At 40.2% G+C, this 7,247-nt stretch overlaps 1 pseudogene; it reads right to left on the reverse strand.

Moving 5' to 3' along the window:
• Positions 1 to 638: 638 nt before the first annotated feature.
• On the reverse strand, positions 639 to 1,633 carry LOC101827115 (annotated as a pseudogene).
• Between the last annotated feature and the right edge of the window lie 5,614 nt (positions 1,634 to 7,247).

The following is a 7,247-nucleotide window of genomic DNA, read 5'->3' on the forward strand; positions in this document are numbered from 1 at the left end:
ACACCAGGCAGCTCACAACTGCCTGTAACTCCAGCTTTAGACAGTCCAATGCCCTTTCCAGGTATCTGTGAGCAACGGTACACATGTGGCACACACACACATTAAAAATAAATCTTAAAAATAAAAAGAAAGGAGCTCACTGCCACTCAGTGGTAGAGAGCATGCTTAGGCATGTCTTAGACCCTGAGCTTACTCTCCAGCACCTCAGGAAAGGAAAAATGCTTATGGCTGGTGAGACGGTTCACTGGCTAAAGCAACTTTCTACCAAGACTGATGACCTAAAAATCTCCAGGATCCATCTGTGGAAGAAAAGGATCATCAACCACAAACCGTCCTCTGACCTCCACCAGGATGCTGTGGTGTGTGTGCGCATCCCACATCCCCACAAAGCAGATACACAACTAAAAAAATGTATCATTGTCTTTCCTCCTCTGTCTACTAAGGCTACCACAGACTGGCCAAGCTTTTGTTATTGGCGAAATCATGCTTTCTTTACAGCTAAAAATTAAGGGCCATCTGAGGGGTAGTGTGAAAATATAATACAGTAGAAGCATTGTGAAACATATACATATATGAAGGCAATCTGGAAATTGCTGAGTAATGGGGAGACAGAGCTCCAGCTGGACATTTCTTTTTTTTTTAACTTAGTAAGCAGGTTTATTAACATTTCCAGCACTTAAATCAGGTTCCATAAGACACTTGTGTAAAGTAGCGTGTGGTACGCTCTACTGCAATATGCTACTGGGTTCTGCCTTTGAGTGTTCCCACAGGGAGGGCATGCCGTTCTCTCTGTCTTGGGTCATGGCAGTTCCCCAGGAAGCATCGGTCTCTTGCTGTTGGTTCACCATTCCCGTTTTCCTACAGCCGATAATCTTCAGGTGGAGTCCACACTCTTGGGAAAGCCTCTATTTCTTCTTGGGTGTACTCATCCAGTCGTTTAGGCACTTTCCGTGGCTGAGGAAGCTCTTCCACTAAATTCTTAAGAGTATCTTCTGGAATATCCTCGTCTGGAAAAAGATGCAGCCTTTGCATCATTGTCCTTCTGTGCAGGTTTTTGGGCAGCATGCCGTAAGTAGCTAATTTCACAGTCGCCACTGGGTCCTTCAGGTGAAGCTGTGCAGCTGTTACTTGTCGAAACCCACCCGGGTAGCCAGTGTGTGAGGAGTACGCTTTCTGCTCCCACTTGTTTCCGGAAAATGCAATGTGTCTTGTGTTTATTATGACAACATGATCTCCACGGTCACTCAGCTGATGGTACACACTGGTTTGCACAGACCTTGAAGCTGCTTGGACGCTATAGCTGCGAGTTTGCCAGGGGGCTGCATCTTGCCATCTAAGAGATACCACATTCGAGCAAAAGTGGCCCATTGCCTGTACCCTGCAAAGGCTTGAACTTACAACCTTCCCACTTCATCCTCCAGAGTATCTGGTATTACAGACTTGTCTTCAACAGACATCTTTATGTCACCTGCTGCTCGTCACCTGGAGGGAAGGGAAGTTTCCGTCGCCGGCCGGCGACGAGGGCGAACCCGGGACTGAGGTGGCGTCCCTGGAGAGCGCCAAGAGACAGCCTCCTAAGCTCTGGGCTGAGGAGAGGCGGGAAAGACCCGCGGGGAGGCGAAGGCCTGGACATTTCTTATTACCAAATGAAACTGCCAGTTTTGGGGATTGGGTTACATTTCATTGAATTGTTGGCCAAATGTATTGTTGCAATGGGAACCCCCAAACAACTCAGGCTGTTACCAAGACTATAGGTTGCTTTTCATCAACTGATGGCAAGCTCATTGAACATGGAGAAGTCAAGCTGGTGCCTATTTAGTGCCTTCAGCCTATGTGCAAGCATCTATAGTATAGGAAGGTACTCTGCACACTACTCAAGGAAAAATATAAACACCAAACAAACCTTGTGATCTACACAATGTCCTGCCTGTAAGATATACTAGTACAGCAATGGCACAAAGCTCATAGGAGTAACCAATCAATATCTAAGTTGACTTAATGTCCACACTAAAAGACAGAACCCATACTCTACACTGTGTGGGTGGCCAAAAAATTGTGAGTAGATAGCCTAGGGACCCAGAATAAAACCAAATGCTACTGTACTAAAATCGAACAAACAATCCAAACCAACCAACCAAAGAACAAAAAAAAAAAGAAAAAGAAAAAAAAGGTAGCACTCCTAATGACATTCTACTACACTTACAGATTAATGCCTTGCTCAGCCATCATCAGAGAAGCTTCCTCCTGCAGTAGATGGTAGATAGGAAAAAATACAGAGACCCATAGACAGATATTATGCAGAAAATGAGCAACCTCTAAACCCTTACCCTTAAATGGAATGTCTCCATCAAATCTCTCACCTTAGAGCTCAGGGCACCCTGCAGAAGAGGAGGTAGAAAGAGTATAAGAACCATAGCAGATAGAAGACAACAAGAAAACAAGACCCTGTAAATTATCATAATCAAAGCTCATATGAATTCATGGAGACTGGGGCAGCATGCACAGGCTCTACACAGTTTTACATCTGATGGGGTCCTAGAGCTGAAAGAAGTGGACACATATCTTATCCATAAACCAGAAGTTATCTCCCACTGATAACTATCTACAAATGAAAGCTTAGTTTTCTTCAAGGCAATCTCAAAGTGGGGATAAAGCACTCTTAAGGATAGGCTGCGTGTCCAACAGTAGATGGCCAAGAGAAAGTAAACTCAATGGCATCTTTGGAGGTTCCATGTCTCGTCATGTCATGTCATGTCAGGGCCTTTTATTTTCTTTATTACATTTTATCTTATTTTTCATTTTTGTTTTACTTATGTATTTTTCTCTCTCATCATACAGGTCCTTGGTGTATGTGTTGTGGCTTCCAGTTTAGTGTTTTTAGGGACTTCCTGAGTATGCAAATGAGTGGGTCTCTGCATCTATCTGTTTCTTGTGCCTTTTCTTGAGCTCTTTTCCTTCTGTTTGTGTGTTGTTGTGTCTTATTCGGATGTGTTAGTTTTTGTTTTGTCTTATTACATTTTTTTCTTAAGCCTTAGACACCTGTTTGTTTCCTAACAAGAGACAGAGAAGGGGTGAATCTAGATGGGAGGGAAGGTGGAGAGGAACTGGGAGGAGCAGAGGGAGGTAAAACTTTAATCAGTATATCTTATATGAGAAAACAACAACAACTTTCAATAAAAGGGAAAAAGAAATTATTCTTTCTATTTTTTATTTAATTCTTTTCATACTGCATTTTGATGATGTTTTCCCCTCCCTCAACTCCTCCCAGGTCTTTCCACTTTCCTGTTCACCAACTTTATTTTCTTTCTATCTCTCTTTCAATATACACCAACACACACACACACACACAATTCAAAACAAAAATAAAACAAATGTGACAAAAATGCCCAAACAAAAGAAAACAAAACACTCCCCCCAAAAAAACCCTATGGAGTTCATTTTGTGTTAATCAATTACTAATGGACATTAGACCTGCCCTGGAGCTTGGCTGATATACTCAGTGACACTTCATTGTGAAAAATAGGTTTCCCCTTTGCCAGCAGGTATCAATTGCAAATAGCTTCTTGGTTAGTGTATCTTTTTTTAAAGTGAAAACAAGAAATTTGAGTATAATTTAAGTATTAGATAATATTAAGGATTCGTTTCTAATGTTTTCAAGTGTGATAATAGCACTATAATTATGTTTTTAAAAGTCTTTATGTGGCAGATAGATAAAAAAGAATAGGAATATAAACAATAAAAGGATAGCTAAGGTTTACTTTTAAAAATCCAGAAAACACACACACACACACACACACACACACACACAGAGAGAGAGAGAGAGAGAGAGAGAGAGAGAGAGAGAGAGAGAGAGAGAGAGAGAGAGAGCAGGCATATGTATGCACAGTACATGTCTGCATGTGTGAGTGTATATAGAATAGAAAATATAGACAAAATGTTGCTAGTGTTCAAGATGACCAGGAACGAATGCCTTTCTTCATCATATATTCTGCCTTTTGTGATGTTTGAGCATATTCAGAATAACAGGTTGTCATTGTTGGGTGTTGAATGATCCCAAAGTATAAAGGGTAAATGTTTGGTCACTGGGGTGGAACAACTGGGAATTGAAGTGTGCTGCAGGAAGGTTCATAGGTCACTCAGGGGCATATGTCTGAAGGACTGTGGGAATTCCACATGTTTCTGTCTTTGCTTCCTTCCTCGGGAAAGCGTGGCTTGCTCCATTACACTCTCCCACCAAGCCTGATGAGCCCTGGCCAGAGAAAAGAATGGGGCTGCTTACTCTCAGACTCTGCAACCACCAGGATTGTGAACCAAAGTAAACCTGTATGTTCTAACGCCCTAAGGTATTTCACTATTGTGACGGAAAGCTAACTAACATGAAGGCTAAATATTAAAACATGCAAGTTCTTCTCACATCAACAGAACAATTCCCAGAGTGGAATCACTCAGGACCTTAAAATCAAAAAAAGAAGAGGCAGAGGTGCTGGTACCATCTCTCCACCCACTACTCCTATACCTTGGGGTGGATTTCAAGGGCTCACAATTTCTACCATCTGAACATTTTCAGTAAAGTTTAACATGTCAGCCCGTCGTCCCACTAAAATTCCTCTTCAGACATAAGAAAAAGATTGGTGAGTGTTACTATTTAGCGTGTCATATGCATGCGTGTATAGATAGAACTTTATGCTGTTTTCTTTGGCATAAAATTTACTATTAATTACTTCAAAGCTAGCTTAACTTATGCCTTGCAGGACACAATATTTAGCTGGGAACAGGCTTTGATTTTGAATTTGTCAGTGACAAACTATGTGGCTTAATTTTCTCATTTCTAAACAGAATGGATAACTGAGGTTCATCTAACTTCAATATTCTATTAATCTATGAATAAATCAACATACACTTACTCTTTCATGTGCATTGTTTAACTTATTTATGTCTAGTAACAATATGGTAGTCTTTTTTTTTTTTTTGGTGTTTATGAGACAGGGTTTCTCTGTATTGTTTTGGAGGCTATCGGTCCAGCCCAGCCTCGAACTCACAGAGATCCGCCTGCCTCTGCCTCCTGAGTGCTGGGATTAAAGGCGTGCGCCACCGCCGCCCGGCAACAATATAGTAGTCTTATCGTTACCATTTGTCAGCCACAAGAGTAGAGAATTAGAAAGAAAGAGTAATCTGATGAAGAAGACTCTCAAACAGTTGTTGAGCAGGATTTTAAATACGCTCAACCTTCATACTCATAGGAAGGGACTGCCAAGCCATTTAGCTTCCACAGGTGATGTAGTGGCTATTGTTAATTTTTGAGACGCAAACAAGTTAGATATTTGAAGTCTGTTGAAACTCTAAAGCTTTAGCAAAGTTTGGTTTTGGTATGTGTTAGATGACTTTTATATCTCCAGATAAATTATTTATGATTGCCTTTCACCTGGTTTGGGGTTAAGTGTCAAAAACAGTTTCCTAAAATTTCAAGAGAACCGACTGAATGAATGAATGAATATAATATCTTAAGTATTAGATATCATGAAAGAGCTACACATCTTCAAAGTCCATGTCCATTTACCGATCAAATATTTAATAAGCATCTACTATAGATTCCTCTGCTTCAAGTGAATTTAAATCTGTAATGTGACTGGAGAACAATCTAGATGAACTTTAGGGTCAGTTATCATTTAGGGGTCTTGAAGAACTTCTATTTCCTAACTGACTTTTAAGATTATTGCCCTGTTGGACTATACAGAATACATTTTTGACCTTGTAAACCACATCTTGGCATGCATGAGAAAGTTCAAATTGCTAAATTCCCAGTGGGGCGTAATACCAAGCCTCACATGTAACACAAGTGTTTCATGAACAAACATTGCAGAAAAGCTTACACATAGGCAGGTACTTGCAGGTTAAAAAACAAAAACAATCAACCAACTAAACAACAACAAAAACCAGAAGTCATGTTTAAAACTATTTCAGCAGATGAGATTTCAAGTGACAAGAAACCACTTTAACATTAAAAACAGCAAACAGTTGGTTCTTTGTGTTTTGTCTTGTTCCCAACTAGACCACTGTTTTAAAAGGCCCGGTTTCCTCAATGACAATGAACATGATGCTTGTTGGCCTTTTCCACTTTCTTCGTTTTCTTCTCCTGTGGATGAAACCCAGGACTTCACAGACTGTACAAGAGACCCACCACCTAGGAAACACCCTTAATCTTCATGTCATACTTTTTAAAGGTCTTTGGTTAGTTCATATCCTTTGATTTTTGTGTGTGTGTGTCAATTGTTGAATGACACTTTCATATAATAAACAACGGCTCAAATCTTATATGGAAGCCCCTACCCTTCCTTTAGTGATAGCATCTCTCTGCTAAAAAGAATGGTTGCTCGTGCAAATCAGAAATAAAAACATATTTGAAGCAGTTCCCATGCATGTATTTTTTCCAGCAGCCTACAGTTCTAATGCTTACATTATTTGCTAAAAACATACCCTTTGGGGAAAGCAGTGTTTGCACCATGCCACCTATTTAGATCTGAGTACCCTGATGAAGTGAAAGAGAAGGAACATTGAAGGATGTTAAACTAAAAAGCATGTTGTTCTGTTTTAAGTTGTATGAGCATGAAAATTATAAGCCTTTACCAAACCGTTTTTCCAATTTACAGTGCATTAGAATAAGCATAATTCAGTTGTTGAACTCCCAGTAGCATTGAACAGCAAGCAGCATTGTAGGTGGCTGATTAATATTTTATGTTTATCTTTAGTAACTAACCACAGCAATATGTGAAGATGTTCTGAGAGAAGCAACATATTCAAAACAGACTTCCTTTGCTATGAAAGTTCCATGGGATATTTCATCTTTAAAGCGTTTCTACTGAAGCTTCATACACACTGCGTCACTTAGCCAAAACGTATTTAGTTCCTTCTCCCATTTAATAAGATATACGTAAAAGTTTCAGGACGGAAAATTACTGGCTTGACGATGATTTAATAAACCACCTAATTTCATTTGTGATAGTAAACATCTTATCTGGAGTATGATTTTTTTTACTATAGCAAATGACAATAGACCAATCAGAACAGCTGTCAGTTCTGAAGTCAAATGTCCCGGGAAGCACTGATCCTGTCATTAATGGACACTGGGAAACCGGAAGCAGACTGGACAGGGAGAAGACGAAAACGGATACGGCAGTTCCCTCGGGCTCATAATCTTGAATACATACCAAGGTTTGCCAACATCGCCATTATTGGCATTGTGGAGACGA

The sequence above is a fragment of the Mesocricetus auratus genome, unplaced genomic scaffold (genome assembly GCF_017639785.1).
Source record: "Mesocricetus auratus isolate SY011 unplaced genomic scaffold, BCM_Maur_2.0 Super-Scaffold_100026, whole genome shotgun sequence".
NCBI lineage: Eukaryota > Metazoa > Chordata > Mammalia > Rodentia > Cricetidae > Mesocricetus > Mesocricetus auratus.